We start from the raw sequence: 16,911 nt of genomic DNA on the forward strand, positions 1-16,911 counted from the left end.
CGGATTAACCGAAAGGCCATATTGGCGACATCAATCCTCAACTACCTGAAGGGCGCTTTGCATCAGGTCGAAAAGGGCGGTGATACACATACCAACTAACAATGCTAGGTAGTCGTCGGCAAAACCATAAGTAGGAAAACCGCTATTATTGAGTTGCCTCAATAGCGTATCTGCTACGAGATTCCACAAAAGCGGTGCCAAGACTTCCCTTTGGGGGCATACACAAACACTGAATTTCCTAATCCCTGCTAGGCGCAATGTCCAGAAGAGATATCGGTTTTTGAGCATTTGATGAATCCAATTGGAAATAATTTGAGATATACCATGACTCCGTGTGGCTTCCAATATGGCATCGAAAAGCACAAGGGGATTACTGTAGAAGCTGGGTAGGACGGAGGATAGTGCAGAGGGTAGGATGCAGACAGAAGAGTTAGGGTAGAGGGTACAGTAGAAGGTAAAGTAGGCGGTAGGATAGAGGGTAGGGTAGATGATAAGGCTAGATGGTTTCTGTAGACCGTAGGATCGAGAGTTAAGTATGAGCGCAGAGTAGGAAGTTAGGATATGGGGTAGGTTAGACAGACAGTAAGGTAGGGGACAAAATGGAGGATTGGGTAGATAGTAGGGAGAAGAAATGAGATGAGATCAGATGCGACAAGATGAAATTTTCTCGATATACCTTCAGGAATTCTTTCCGGGATTTTTCCAGGAATTCCTCTTGAGACTCTCACCAGGATTCCTCCAGGTGGTTCCTTCCGGATTTCCCAAAGTGTTTCCTCCTGGTATCCTTTCAGGGAATGCTTCAGAAAATCCTTAAAAAATTCTTTTGGGTATCCTAGTCCCAGCTCCTTCAGGGATTCCTGCTGGAATTCCTTCCGAGATTTTGTGCATATAAGAAGCCACGAGTGTCCATGAAAAATTGCCAAATGATTCGGGATTCATGTAGTGATCTCTTTATGGATTCTATCAGGTATTCTGCTCTACGGGATTCATCCAGGAATTACTTCAAGGATTTCTACCGCGATGTCTATAGAGAATCCTAACTTCGGACTAACGGACTTCTGTTGGGATTACTTCACAGATTCCAAAAAATCTACCATGATATATTCAGAGAATCCTAGATTTTAAGTGTAAGTGCCGGGATTTCTGCTGATATTCTTTGGAAGAGTTGCCCCTGGATTTTTTTTTTAGGGATTCCTCCCGGGATTTCTCCTGTAATTCTTCCCGGGTTTTCTTCTGTGATTCTTTCAAGGAGCTTCCAGCAAAGATTTATCTCAGGATATTTCCTGAATTCCTTTAGTAAATCCTCCCGAGATTTCTGCCGGGACTGCTTTAGAAAATCTTGAAAGGCTTCTTTCATAGTGAAATTCCTTTACTGCTGGAATTTCATCAAAGGCCCCTTCCGGGTTGTCGTAAAGGATTCCTTTAGAGGTTCCTGCTACGATCTCTTTAGGGATTCCTCCTGACATTCTTTAAAAGATTCATTCAGGGAATCTTTGCTGGGTTATTTTAGGTATTCGTGCTGGTATTCCTGATGGAATCCCTTCACAGATTCTTTCCTGTTTTTGGCATTTCTCCAATCATTCCTCCGGGGATTTCTTCAATTATTCTTCCAGGGATACCTGCCAAGCTTCTAACCGGAATTCCTTCCGTGATTTCTATAAGGATGTCATCAACGATTCTGTACGGGATTTCTTCTGGGATACTTCAGAGATTTCTTCTGCGGTTTTAAGCAGTTCCTCCCAGGGGTTCCTACAGGTGATGTTCATCCAGCGCGATTTAGAGCTGATGAGAGTGGGAGAGTAAGAGAAAATAGTTTTTGATGCACCTCTAGATATCTCTAAGATAGCTCTAGTAAACCTTGATTTCATCTGACAGCCATTTTCCTACTTTTCTTATCCTCTTTTTCACTCATTATACTGCCGTGAATCGCATATTTGTCCGTGTCCCATTTGCATAGGAAACCCAGCAAAGATGGGACTGATATGCGATTCACGGCAGTATAGATGTATTGTATCCCTGGATTAGAATACAACGATAATAAAAAAAGTTATGCTAAAAAGCTCTATTTTCTTGGAACTACACCATCGATTTCCATTATTTTTTTTCGTGAAATCATGTGTTGTGTGTTTTACTGGAACTTCACTGTTGATACTATTTTTTTATGAAGATTAGAATTGTGAGGCCCCTTGGACGTTAACGGATTAATGAGCCCTACGATTTGAATGTGGTCTTCGACAAAGTTAATAGAATAGCCTAGACCTAGACCACTTAAGAGCAACAAGGCTAATCTAACCCTCCATGACACTTGAAAACAAAATGAAAATGATAAACAAATAATGCCCTTGTTCCACACTTTCAACTTTGCCCGTCCATCTGTCAAAATGCTCCCGTTCTTATCGCTTACAGTTCGCCTTGGAAATGAAAACTTTTTCGTTGAGCTTCTAAAGATCAGCTAACAGAACAAGCCAACACTTTAAATCCCTTACACTGCATCATTTTTAAGGAGTTCAAGTGTTTTATCGTCTGAACTGTACAACGTGATAACTTCTGATTTAGCGTAGTCGATCACATTTCGAATAAGTCTACTTCAAAATAGAAGCTTAGCTATAAACTTCCTTGTAAACTTCAAAATGTGCGTTTTTGAATGCTCCTCGGACTAAATCATCGAGACACGGGTCACTACAACAGGGCGCAATAAGCCTCTTGGAGGGCAGTATAGCGGCTTCAACAGGGACAGAGACAGAGGACAGGAGCCAAACAAAAAGGAAATGAAATTGAACCGAATGGTTGGGTATGGTTTGGATGATGGTGACGATACCGTTCGCGCGAGAGTAGGTACCCGCGCCATCCATGCCATGCGGATACGGTGATGCGATGCGATGCGATGAGAGAGCTGCGTCCATCTTGTGAGTGAGCGAGCACTGAGCGTTTGTTATTCGTTAATTTGATGCGATAGGCACTCGCTGCTTGCGAATTCGAACGGAGCGCTCTTCGGCTTCAGTCAATTTCTCACCGTCGTCGTAGTCGAAGCGATCTCTGTCTGATGGAAACGGAAGCGTTGTAAAGCGTCGCCGTCGTCGTTGTGGTCACCGTCGCCCATCTATTGTGATCGGTTTAGTAGATTGTGTGATTGATTGGTTTGTTTTCCATTGTGATTGTGGCGTTTTTTACTGGGATGTTGTTTTATCGGAGGAAGTGAGGGAGTACATTTCTTATGAATCAGTGCGCTGTGAGTAATCAATGAATGTGAAAGTTGATCGTGTGAGGTAACTGTAAATTGTGTGGGGCGTTCAGACAGTGACAACAAAACAAATGCAATTAACAAACGAATGTGATTGTGTAATGAACTAGGGGGTAAGCTGTGGCGCTTTTCGTCTGTGCAAACGTCGCCATTTAATACGATTTGAATTGGTGCTGCCGTTGTTGTTGTTGTTGCTGTGGTTGCTTTTGCTGGTTGGTGCCTTCTTTGTCAGCTCTTGGCGGCGCTCGCTGTTGCCCTGTACGCGCGGGGTCTTTTTGTGTTTTAATCTGATTCCTTCCGAATAAATTTTGCGCTCGTTCATACGCGGAATACCACTCGCTCTTTGCACTCTTCCATGGCGATGCGATGGTTGCTGGTGATGAGTGGTCGGTCGGTTGCCTCCAGTGGCGACGGTGCGGTGTTCGGTCGGTCGGTTCTTCGGACAGTGCCTCTGATGGTGTCGTGAAGGTCTGCGCGCTGCTGCACACAACATACTCGGCAGCGATGGCACACTACGGGACGTTTAGGTAATCTAGCTGGCTAAAATTATTTTCAGACCATTTTCCCACTTTGTCCTCTTCTTGGTGTAACGTTCCAACTGGAACAAAGTCTGCTTCTCAGCTCAGAATTGTATAAGCACTTCCACAGTAATTAACTGTGAACTTCCTCTACCAATGACGATTTTGCATGTTGTGTACCGGCTGACACGAAGATTTTCTATTCCAAAGGAAGTCAGCCTTTCCATTACGAAAGGTTTCTGGACCGAATCGAAGCCGTCACCAAGCACAACCATTCATGTGTCATGTTCAGTACAATTTTTCACAATAACAAGTGACTATGAACAATGACTTATGACCAGCTAGTTTCGCCAAACGCCCCTTGATGCGGCGGTACACTGTGTGACGCGCGTGTATTGGTACTCTTGTGAAGCGGCGCACTGCCGCGCGGTGGCGGCGATTTCATTCCGAAAACACTACACTCGTTTAGTGAGAGGGCAGGAAAAAATAAATATTTGTGTATGTGTATACCCATTTTAATATGTGTATACAATATTTCTAAGGTGATTTTCTTCATGTTAAATGTTTCAGATGCATTTTTTCGTGCTCTCGCACGCCAAAAAGGCAGCCATTTTGACTGCTCTCGGTGCGGCGGTGCGCTCGATTGTGTCGCATCACCAGTAGCGACGGTGGCGACCCTCGTCGTACGTACATAGGTCCCCCAGCCATCCATCCATCCCGGTTCGAAGAAGAAAAAGACACATACGATACGAACGACGGGAGCAACGCCGCGCCGCGCGACAAAAGCGTGCGACCAGACCGTGTAGAATACGCGAAGACAACGACCGCGCGCGTTCGATTCGTCTCCGAAGGAACAATAATTGAGTGAAGTTACAATAGGTTCAGGAAGATTGATTTCCTTTTGGATTGGTGAATATTTTTATCAGTAACGATTTGGTAAATGATGCGTGGTGCTATTGTTACACAGTGCATGGAGGGCTTAAACGTGTAAACAAACAAACAGCTGTCATAGTGCGTATGTGTGCTGCTGGCTGTCATAGTGTATTGCTGTGTACATTGAAAAATATTGAATCCCGTTTTCTCACGTTTCCACGTTTGCTAAGTATATGTTAAGCTTATCAGTAGTGACAAGTGACTCACGTTGAATCACATTTCGCGGCTTTTTTGCGTATACAATAATAATTGAAGAAGATAAGCCGTTTTCCTAGAATCGGGCCCGGTCGCCATTGGCGGCGGTGTGCTTGGAATTCTCTTTGTCTCCAACGCCCAGCAGCAAGCTCGCAAGCAAATGGATAGCAGAGGCGAACAGGGCGAACCAGTGAACCGCACACATGGCAGCGGCGTTCGGGTTCATCTCAGCCTGCAACCACCGGTCCTGCGAAAAGGTAAGGCCAACAGGCGCGCAGATATATTGAACCATTTAGAAAAATCAATATTCTTCCATAACACATTCTGAACTCTCCGGGAGCTTGGTGTCTTTTTTCTGTCCCGTTCCCCGCGTGTGATTCGCCTTTGCTGCTGGCTGCCTGTCCCTCTGCTCTGCCCAAGCCCGATCCCGATGGTGTGTGGTGCTGCTCGAACTTCATCGTTGTCGTCGTGGTCGTATAGTAGTTGCCTTTGCCATCGTCGGCGACGACGACGTCGTCTTGCTGTTCCTCCCCTACTCCGCCTCCTTCCACCACACGGTCTACACGGTCGTATTCTTCTTTGGGATCGAGGTTGGGTTATTAGAGAAGCGCTTCGGCTTCATCGCCACCGCTCTAGTTGTACCTTCTTCTGGCATCCGCCTCCATCATCACCTGCTCCAGTCCTCTCCTGCAGGTTTGGTAGCGAGTCACTTTTTCGCGATTTGGTCACTATTTTCGACTGAGCTGTGTTGCGTGGTAATTCGTTGATTGCATACTGAAAGTTCTCATACTCTCACACTCATATTATGATTCTTATTTCAATTAAGAAGGCTTTTGGCACATGACAAATCTTGAAGGAATTCCCGAATCCTAAATTGGGTTTATGAAGGCATTATTCAAGAAATCCCTTGAAAAAATCCCCGGGAAATCCCTGGAGAAATCTCCCAAAAAAATTATATAGAAATTCTGATTCAAAATAGGGAAGTGGAACCATCTCGGCAGGGGTCCTATTTTAGGCACTTTTCTACTATAACTCAGCCAATTCTGAACCAATTGGCACAATTTTTGGAACGCGATGAGATACACTACCCGTCATAAGTACGGACTCACAAAAAGTATTGCAACAATATTGCATCACCCTGACTCACCTCGATATCTCCAAAACCTGAGGACTTACAAAGATGCTGTCTTCAGGAAAGTTATTCAGAAGACCAAAAACAACAACTTTTCTGAAGGCGGTATTTTTGTAGGTGTTCTGGTTTTAGAGATATCAAGGTGAGTCAGGGTGATGCAATATTGTTGCAATACTTTTTGTGAGTCCGTACTTATGACGGGTAGTGTACGTATAGTATCTAGCCGTGTACAAACTTTAAAGTCAATTTGTTTGGGGAAGAGTGCCCAAAATACCGGCCGCTGCCCAAGTGGTCCTGTATGAGCACCTCAAAACAGTTTTGAATTGCGTCCCAAAGGAAAAAAAACTTGTAGAATCCTCAGAAAAGTTCCTGGACTAATTCCTGAAGCAGTCTTTAAAAAAAATATCCAACAAATCCCTTACACAATTCCACTAAGAATCCCTGTAGAAAATGCTCAAAGAATTTCTGGATGCAATCTTCGACAAATCATTGTGTATCCCAGGAGGAATTCTGCAAAGATGATTCCCTAGATGTATTCCTCTAAAATTTCGGCTGAAAAATTTAAGATGCAAAACTAGGAGAAGTATCCAACATTTTCCAGGTGTTACAATTGATAAGGTTAGAAGCAAAGGGGTGTAAGTGGCAAAAACTCACCTTCGAGTAAATGAGGTTTAAAGTTTTCACCAATTTCTCATTCCAAACAAAATGCATGAGCTCCGAAAACTACCCAATTTTCTAAGATTTATTGTACTTTTTGTGATCATAAGATTATGATTACAAAAAAGTACAATAAATCGGAGAAAATTGGGTCGTTTTCGGAGCTCATACATTATGTTTGGGATGAGAAATTGTTGAAAACTTTAAAGATTTCTTAAAAAAGTTCCTGAGTTGTGTTTTAGTTTCATGGTAGGGAATCGCGCCACTTGGGCGGTGGCTTCTATATTCGTCTGTTTTCCACTATAACTCAGTCAAATTTGAACCAATTGACACAAATTTTGGAATGTGGAGAGATAGGAGTAGTATCTATCCGTGTACAACATTTCAAGTCAATTGGTTCAAAATTGACTGAGTTATAGTGGAAAACAGACGAATATAGAAGCCACCGCCCAAGTGGCGCGATACCCTAGTTCGTAGATTGCATTACTGAAAGTTGTCATACTCTTATACTCGTATTATGATTCTTATTTCAATTACTTACGGAAGGCATTTTGGCACAGAACAAATCTTGAAGGAATTCCTGAATGGGTTTCTGAAGACATTATTTAAGAAACTCGAGAAATTCCCCGAGACGCCCTGGATAAATCTCAAAAAGAATTTATGTAGAGATTCTGATTCAGAATATTTCGAGAAACTCCCGATAGAATATCTGGATGAACACCCCAAAACAATTTTGAATGACGTCCCAAAAAAAAACTTGAAGAAACCCGTAGAAATTGATCAATTCCTAGAGCAGTCTTTGAAAGAATTCTCCAACAAATCCCTTACAAAATTCCACTCAGAATCCCTTTAGGAAATGCCATAAGAATTTCTGGATGCAATCTACGAGAAATCATTGTGGTATCCCAGGAGGAATTCTGCAAAGATGATTCCCTAGATGTATTCCTCTAAAATTTCCGCTGAAAAATTTGAGATGCAAAACTAGGAGAAATATCCAATGCTTTCCTGAAAGTATTCCTTCAAGAATGCCTGGAAGAATTTCCCAACGAGAAAAGCACCAAGAAATCTCTGGAAAAATTAAAAAAAAAATGCCTGCAAAAATTGTCGGTAAAATAAAGATAAAGAAGATTTCGATAATTTTTTTGGATGAATTGAATGATTTCTCAAGGAATTCTCGAGATATTATTGTTGATATACCTGAACAAATTGCTAATGGAATCCTTAGATGAATTCCTGCAGAAATCTTTGAAAGAATTTTAAAACGAATCTCAAGGAATTTACGAAAGAATGCCTGGAAGAATTTTCCATAAGAATCTCTGGTAATATTCCCCAAGAAATTCCTCAAAAATCCCTGGAGAAATATTAGAAGAAGTCCTTGAGGAAATTTCGATAGATATCTGCATATATTTTTGATCGAATACCTGGAAGTAATTCCTGAATGAATTTCTAGAAGAATTCTCTAACGAATTCCTGAAGACGTTCCCCAAAGATTTCTCTAACGAATTCCTGAAGAGGTCCCAACAAATTTCTGAAAAAAATACCCAAAGAAATTTGTGAAGCAATGCGCCAAAGAGTCTCTGAAATAAGCTTCAATAGATGCTTGATGGATGGATCTATAAAATCCACATGAAGAAATTTGTGGAAGAATACTTCATTCCTTTAAAAAAGTTTCAAAAGAATTCTTGTACCTTCTTCTTCTTCTTCTTTATGGCTCGACGTCCCCACTGGGACTTGGCCTGCCTCGCTTTATCTTAGTGTTCTTTGAGCACTTCCACAGTTATTGATTGAAGGGCTTCCTCTGCCTTCCATTGCATGAATTTCGTGTATTGTGAGGCAAGTACAATAATACACTATACCCAGGGAGTCGAGAAAATCTTCCCGATCGGAACGGGAATCGAACCCGCCGTCTCCGGATTGGCGATCCATAGCCTTAACCACTAGGCTAACTGAAGACCGCAATCCTCGTAGCTATTATTAAAATAACTTCTTAGAAAAGTCCCCAAAAGCATTCCTTAAGAAATTTTCGAAGGAATCCGTGGAGGAAATCATTTTTTTTTTTTTAGGAATTCCTAAAAAAAGCATTGGGGAGTTTCTGAAATAAACCTTGATAGAATGTCCGATGAAATCGTTTGAGGAATTCCAGAACATCGGCGAAGCAATGTTTATAACAGTTTTTTCGATGGAATTCCTGGAGAAATTCCAAGCAGCAATTCAGAACCATTAATAAGTATGCAAGTTTAAGAAATGTTCTTCAAAAGCGTCTGCAATTAAGTATGTGTTGAACAAGATAGTAAACAAATACTTAACAGAGTGGAAATTCTGTTCGTCATTCTCAAAAGTCCCAGGCAACTTTTCTGGAGCATTAAACGTCTCTATCGACAGTCATCTCAGGATATGTACGGTCGGCTATGCTTAACAGCCTAATAGTGTTGTAATAATATTAGAATACGAGTTGTTTAGATGACGTTATTCCACACATGATCCACTCAGGTTGTCCACTACCTGAAAAAAAACAGGAATCCTCAAGGAATTTCATTCAACAGGGAAAAACTTGGAATACTCAGGGGATATCTTGAATCCTCAGAGAAATTTTGCACCGATAAAGAATAAAACATCGGGTCGTATGAATAAAAAACGTGAACTTTACTGCTTGTAGATCTACTGTGAAGTGAAGCCTCCAAAGTTCCAAACATTGTTGAATTTTTCCAGAAATTCCGTAAGGGTTACTTTCTGAGATTCTTGTGCACCCCTAGCGGCATTTTTAAAAGTTTCCAACAATTCTTACCAAGATTCTTCCTTGATTATTTTCCAGGATTCCTAAACTCCGACCGATTTCCGCAGGATTTATCACAGATGTGGTCGTGGAATTTCTCCTAGAACTAGATGTTTTCTTGGGGTATCCTTTCGGTGTTCCTCTTGGGACTTTCTCAGAAGATCTACCGGAGTTGGATTTCTACAAGAACTCTTTCTCAGATATTTAACCCTAAAAGAGATACCTTCATGGCCTCAGTTTCGTCGCTGAGTGTGTTCCATCAAAGACGAGCTCTGAAAGGCGCCTGGGGTCCAATGGACCCCAGGTATCCCTTTTAGGGTTAAGAATGTTCTGCAAGTTTTCATCCCGAGATTTCGTCCGAAGTTTCTCCTGCAATTTCTTCAAAAAAATTGCGTGAGTTTTGTTTTAGTATGTCTTCCTGGATTTCTTCAGGGGTTTCAGCCGGATTTTTTTTCGTAAATGTGCTTTCGGGATTTTTTCTGGAGTTGCTCCTGGGACTTCTCTCAGAAGATTCCTTCCGGTGTTGATCCTGGGATGTTTCAGGATTTATTCCGGAGTGCTTTTTTGGGATTTCTGCAACAACTATTACTGATATTACTGATGGAGCTCTTTTCGTGATTTCTGTCTGAGCGTTTTTCGAGGCTTTTACTCATAATAGTTCACAGAGTTCCTTGACGTGACTCTTCCTAGATTATTAATCCCAGATTTTCTGGTAATTTTCCCCAGAGCTCTTTCCAGAATCCTTACCGCAAATTCTCCCGAGGTTCTTGGTGCTCCTTTTGAGATTTCTACAATACTTGCTGACGGTGTTCTTGCAGGGATTTTTTTCCAGAAGTTTTTCTTGGAATGTCTCCTGGGATAAACACGAAAATCTACCGACAAAGATATTGGAAGGATATGAAGATTAAATCTTGTGAGAAAGTCCGCAAAGGCCTTAGATAAATCTATAATGGCACTTATATAGTAATCCCGGGAGAAAGTAATAAGTAAATTCAAGGTAGAACTCCGAAAACTTCTATGAGAATTTCCGGGGGGAAACTTCCGGGGTGGAATATCTAAAAACTCTCTGGAAGTAATCTTTGAAAGAATTTCTGCAAGGCTCTTGCAAACCACTAAGAAACTTTCCTGAACGAACTTTGGTTGAATTTTAGAAGAATCTTCTAGGAAAATACAATGAGTAACTAAGGTATATCAGGAAAATCTCTGAAGAAAATCCGGAAGGTACTCCTGCCGAGATCCCTTGGGTAAAACCTGAAGAAATCCCGAGAGGAACGCTGGTAGAAATCCCAAGAATTACTCTCTGAAATCTCGAAAAAACATCGAAGAAATCAAGTACGGAGCAAGTACGTAAAAGAACTGTATGGAAATTTCTGAAAACCGGAGAAAGCCAGAGAAAAAATCCGATCAATCTCCCGAAAAAAAACCTTTGATAAAATCAGGGAAGAATGCTGTGAGATACTACGATTACGAAACAATTCGATTGAAATCCAAGGAGGAAACCAGGAAAGAATTCAAGCAAGAATCATAGATAAATTTTCGAGTGAAATCTTCATGTGAGTTTTAGATAGATTTCCATTAAAGTTTGGCTTCAGCTGTTTCAGATTATTATGCAAAAGACGATTATTCGTTTCCAGTGCGTTTGATTATGGCATTATCACATTTTTTTTAATAACCCTTATGTGGCCGACAGGGTACCCGGGTACCCAGGGCCCATTTAAAAAGCACGGTGTAAAAAAAAAAGCATAAAGTTTGTCGGACACATAACGGTTAACATTGCAAAGTTTGTATTACTTAAAACAAAACACAATTTAATCGTTCCACTCTCTCGATCACAAGGAAACAGAGGCGTCGATAGGCGAAGGTGCAAAATTGAGAGGTATGAACTTTAACTACAAAAGTTCAACTTATTGGACGCAGTGGCTTACCCAATCAACCAGTGATAGTATAAAATGTTGAATAAGATGTAAAAGTGGAGGCTATATGCGTACATATTATATGCGACTAAATGCAGGCATGCACGCATATGGTGAGCGTTAAGTCAGACCGGACCATCTGTTTTTCAATGGTTTCGAAAAAAAATCCTGCAAGCACTTGAAATTTCAAATCTCTAGTAGTATTTTCAGAAATACTATTATTCTTCAGAAATACTATTATTATACACATCTGCATCAAAATAACGCCGAAAACTTCAGGTTTAGCGAATTCCTCAGCTTATCTTTACCTGCAAGGAAAATCGCGTAGTCCACTTTGACTGAACGCCGACCATATGACCTTCATTTAATCATCTTATGCAACATCATCTTATACGATTACTGGTTGTCTGGGTAATTATTCCAACAAGGGAGGAAAAAAAAGGTTGGAAACAAAATTCTGAAGGAATTCCTAATCTTTGAAAGAGTTCTTGAGAAGTATTCATTGAAATAATTAAGATAATCGGTACCGCCCGTTGTTATTTAAAATTGTGGTTAGCATACGTTATTTCTAGTTTTCCGTAGGATTTTCATTTAATTCGAAATCTTAACATTACTGCACCATCAGCACAGAGAACCGACACCAAGTCCAGCTCTAAAGCCGTTTATGGAATTTGACGGTCATACTGTCATTGGAATCACTAATACGAGTTCAATTTTTTTTCCTGATTTTTTAAAGCGTTTGAATGATATTTTTTAAAAGAAGTTTTCGGTGGAATTGTCGAAGTAATTCTTTGCAATTGATCGAAAAAAAAAAACTCTGCTAAAAATCCAAACATATTCAAACCAAACCGATTTTTGTTTTGTTTTCGAAAGAGCTTTGCAAAGAAAGTTCTTGGAATTTTGCGATAGTTTTATAAAATAAAATACATAAAGTTGTACACGCTATGTAGATTCTGGAATAGGATAGCCAGGAGATATACACTTTCGCGACACAATTTTTTTTATTCTGAGATGAAACAAAAGGGCTAAACAACTAAGCACAACTTTCTTCTTTAAATGTTCGAATTGACTAATTTTTGAAAAGCTGCTAAATTTGCAGTCAGAAGTCATTGTTTACCTATAATTAAAGTCCAGTGCAGCTGAAGTCAAACAAAGCTAACTGAATTATAATTAGAACAACCCCAACAATAGTAGTGCAGTCTAATTGTTCATTTAAACTGAATTTCAGACCGTTCTCTAACCAAAATCCTTACTCTTTCTATTTACGAGGGCGTCGGTGAGTCGCTGGCATCTCGATAAATATTTAAATGTTATCCCATCCCTACTATACCTTCCCACCCTCGTATCGGAGAATAGGCAACCCTCAGGTTAATTCAGGTATGCCCAATTATTGTTTTTTTTTTTTCGTTTCAAACAGCGATCGATGGCGCTTTAATCCTTCAGGAAGCACGCTGTTGTAAACATTACAACACTACCTCGTCCTGGAAGGCTCATCCTGGAAGGCTAAGCCAAGACTTGTTAGCCAAGAGACACAGTGAAAATGATTGTACCCCATCCCTTGAGTAAAAAGACCAATGGAGTGACATAAAATTTCTTTGCTTCGTCACTCCCAACGTTGGTGTTTGAATATAATGAAACACTCACACCAACACAATCTACATGATTACACTTACACGATCTGAATTTTATCGCTTCACTCGCTTAAAGTTAATCATTTTCTTCCCTTTTTCTGTTTCTTTTCTGGCTCGACGTTCCAACTGGAACTTGGCCTGCCTCTCTTAAATTTGTGTTCTTTGAACATTTCCACGGTATTCTTTGCCTGCCATTGCATGAATTTGTAGATTGTGAGGCAAGCATAATGATACCTTGTGCCAAGGAAGTCGAGAAAAGTTCCCAACCCGAACGGAAATCGAACCCGCCGTCTACAGATAGACAATCCAAAGCCTTACCACTAAGTTGACTGAAGTCCCAAAGAATCCCAAATCAACCCGTTCCAAATATCCAATTCCTTGAATCCCTATGAAGGCGTCGGTTAGTCGCTGACCGCTCGTAAAGTAGGAGTAATATCATCACATCCTTTCCTATCCTCGTAACGGAGAAGACGAGCGTGGCTGGCAATGGAAGTTTTCATGTCTTCTCTACTTTGACCTCCGATTGGATAGCTGTTCTTTTCCAAGAGATGAACCAGCCTAGGGCTGAAAATTGAAGCAATGGCGATCGATCAAGTGCAAGGGTCAAGTTCCAGAGCGGTAAAATTCCGGAAGGGTTTTTCCACAGTTACCGAATCCCAACTGCTGTGCGAAAAAACTCCGTCCGACAGTCATTGTTCCATAAAACAACACTGGCCGAAATATCGGCAATAATTGAGTCCCTGAGGAAGGTCCTAAATGAGACCGAAACGTCGGACAATATTAAACAGCTGTATTTGAACTTTGTCAAGACTGAAAGAGCCATTTTCAAGCTAAAATTTATCGCAGTCGAATCCAAAAATTGATGAAAATCTTTATAACAAAGTAATAATAAAAATAATAATTATTTTCCAAACAGTGTTCCAAAAGCAATCGGAGTAGGAGTAGTATTATGAGTTTTTACACATGGCAACTTTCAGTATTCAATCTACGAAATACTCCGTCATACTATGCACCGCGCCGCAACGCTAATGTATAAGTTTAGTTTGTTAGTAATTTTGAGGTGACTGTTTATTGTCACCCACTCGCTACCAGCCCTGCTTTTGTGTCTGAGACTCGTTCGGTATTCCGCGTGTGTATGATTCTGAGCCTGAGCTGAGTGTATCGTTGTCGTCGTCGACGACGACGTCGACAGTGCCTCTACTAGGTTGTACCTACAATTTTAACTCATCAACTCGTCGAACCAACAGCGAGCGAGCAAATGGTTGTTGGTCGCGATTCCAGCTCAGCCAGGCTTGGCCTGGCTGGCATCATTTCTACCAAGAAGAGCACACTGAACCGAACGACCACCATTCGCTCCTGATGAGCGCTGAGGAGAAATCAAAAAAGAAGCCAAGAGGGCGCTTGTGGATGATGATAAATATTAAACTGCTGCTGCTAGTATGTATAGGGTTCCAAAGGGGAGTGAGGGTAACCTCCATACTCCGCCGCACCGTTCGCCAATAATTGTTCCAAAACTGGCAGCCGCGGCGTGAACCCATCGCATCGAGGGCATTTTTGTTCCTTGTGCGCTGCTGGTCGAGTCGAAAGCACGCTGCTTGCTGCTGGCTGGTGACTCTGCTGATGGCCCGGTGTGGTGGCGTGGCGGATACATAAACGGGAAAGGAAATCAAAAGGGGTGAGGATGCGTTTTCTCCCTTGGGTGTGCTGGCTGGCTGGGCTATTGGCCAACCTGAAAAGTGGATTGGATGGCACGAATCGCAGGGAGTCGAACCATGGGATGACGAGAGGGGAATGTGAGTTGGATTATAATTTGATTGTTATGTGTTTTATACCTCGTTCGGATACTTGGATTGCTTTTGGGTTCGATTCACCGCCGAGGTTATGGGGCGAAATCGATTGGATGCTGAAAATTTAAATCCGTTCGGGTTCAGGGTTTGCAATGGACGAGTAACAGTTGCTGGTTTTCAGAGATAGTTAGACTACTGACTGAATCAGGCATTGGTTATCGTTGCGAAGCTTTGCAATCCGTATCTGATGCGCTTACAAACAGTGATGGATCAAGTTTCGACCTGAACCGGAAATACATTCAGGACTAATAGGATGTTTTAGTGACATTGTCACTTTAGGACTCTGCTTCAAAGATTACATGCCGCGTTTCATGGGTCCAGTTTTAAATGTAACGTAAATTTGATATCTTAACCATCAGTAGGTCGGCTCCAGAGGCACGTTTTTCTCGATTTGGGAAATTTGTGCCATATCTTAACCATGGTTTTAATTTTGAAGTTGGTGTCTTCGGTGGAATTGTTCAAACGGATGTGAACCTTCTATTCAAATGATCTTTAGTTAGCAAATATCTCACAAGATGGTGATGCAGTAGTAATTTGATTTGATAATATCTCAGTCTAACAAAAAGATGATGTTCTCTGAAAATTTGTTTATCTGGTTAAACTTTGTACGGTAATGTAATTATTAGCAATATATCCTTCGAGTAGGTGGCACTGAAGTGACGAAAAATACTGTTGCTAAAATCTCGACTCAGCGAAGAGACAAAAAGCTGGTGTTTACTGCTAGAACTGCTTAAGTGTATAAGCATTCCAAGGACCAAGGAGTGACACTATCCTTCTTAGCAACGTCACTCCCACCGTTAATATTTCATATTCATGCTTCGTATTCAGAACGGTTGATACGAGATGTCTCCGTTCTTTGATTTCAATAACAATAACAACGCTGCACAGTAGGCCTGGCCGCTTTAATGTTTGTAATACTTCTAAGATGTGCTGCAAGGATGAATAATGACAAGAAAAATTATGGAATTGGTCGATTCCATCATTTTCCAGGATTCTTTCAATGAATGGCTTTGTAAGTGTAGACTTGACTAAGCTAGACTGTTAAGCGCTGTTTGCAGATCAGAAGGAATTTCTAGCCTATCTTGATGCATGGGAAATTCCTTGCCTGAATCGCTCAAGAAACCGGTTTTTCTTCGATCGCAGTACGCAGTAGCGAAGAATTGACAGTTCAAATGGCAGTCACCGAAGAAAGTTTCTGCCAGGAATCACTCAAGAAGTTTCTTGAGCGATTCCTTTCGAACTCTAAACTGCGCTTTAAGGTGTATAAGAACCATGCGTCGAAAGAATTTCAGTTAAACATTACTACGTCCATATTACGGATATCTTCGTCTGCATATAATGCCTACCACCATTCACACTGGGATTCATATTAGGTTTTATCTTCTAATTTCTTCAGAGAATCCTGTAGGAATTCGTCCCAGGATTTCTTTTGGAACTTCTTCCGGTATTCCATTCAGGGATCCCATCATGTATTCTTCTAAGATCTAAGGATTCCTCTAGGCATTCTTTCAGGGGTTCATTCAGAATTCTTTCAGTTTCAGGAATTCCTTTAGGAAATTCCTCCATCAAGGATTCCTCGTGAAATTCTTTTTGAGATTTCCCCCGAGACACCTTCTGGGATTCATTTACGGAATTCTTCAGAGATTTTTTTTTACAGATTATTTCCAATACTGCATCAGGGATTCCTTCAGCATTTCAGACATTTGTTTAGGTATTTCACCCTAGGCTCCTCCATGAATTCCTCCAGAGATTCTTTCATTAATTTCTGCCGGGAATCCTTCAGTGATATTTTCTGGCATTCCATCAGATATTTGTCCTGGAATACATTTTCAAATTTCTCCTGGGATTTTTTCATGGATTTTTCCTGCGACATCTTTTCTTTTGTTGGGTTCGAGGGACTTTAACCCGAAGGTCATTCGTCCCTTTTTCCTGCGACTGCATTAGGAATTCTTCCAGGATATTCCTGCGATTTCTTCCAGAATGCTTCCTTTGAAACCCCTTCAAACTTCACTTTTTTTACGTGGTTTCTTTTAGGGATTTCTCCCAACATTCATTCAGGGATTCTTCCTCT

The 16,911-nt window shown here is 41.1% G+C and overlaps 1 protein-coding gene across 9 annotated transcripts in view; it reads left to right on the forward strand.

Annotated features, from left to right (window-relative positions):
* Positions 1-16,911, forward strand: part of LOC109421509 (uncharacterized) — a 486,639-nt gene that overhangs the window by 73,432 nt on the left and 396,296 nt on the right. For 2 of the 9 annotated variants that reach the window (XM_029870936.2, XM_029870928.2), the window contains exon 1: positions 4,675-5,144. The exons of 3 other annotated variants lie outside the window; for them this stretch is intronic. The gene's annotated coding sequence lies outside the window, so the exon portion shown is untranslated. 4 more of the 9 variants (XM_029870930.2, XM_029870929.2, XM_029870935.2 and 1 more) reach the window with 4 other exon arrangements.

The sequence above is a fragment of the Aedes albopictus genome, chromosome 2, assembly GCF_035046485.1.
Source record: "Aedes albopictus strain Foshan chromosome 2, AalbF5, whole genome shotgun sequence".
Classification (NCBI taxonomy): Eukaryota; Metazoa; Arthropoda; class Insecta; order Diptera; family Culicidae; genus Aedes; species Aedes albopictus.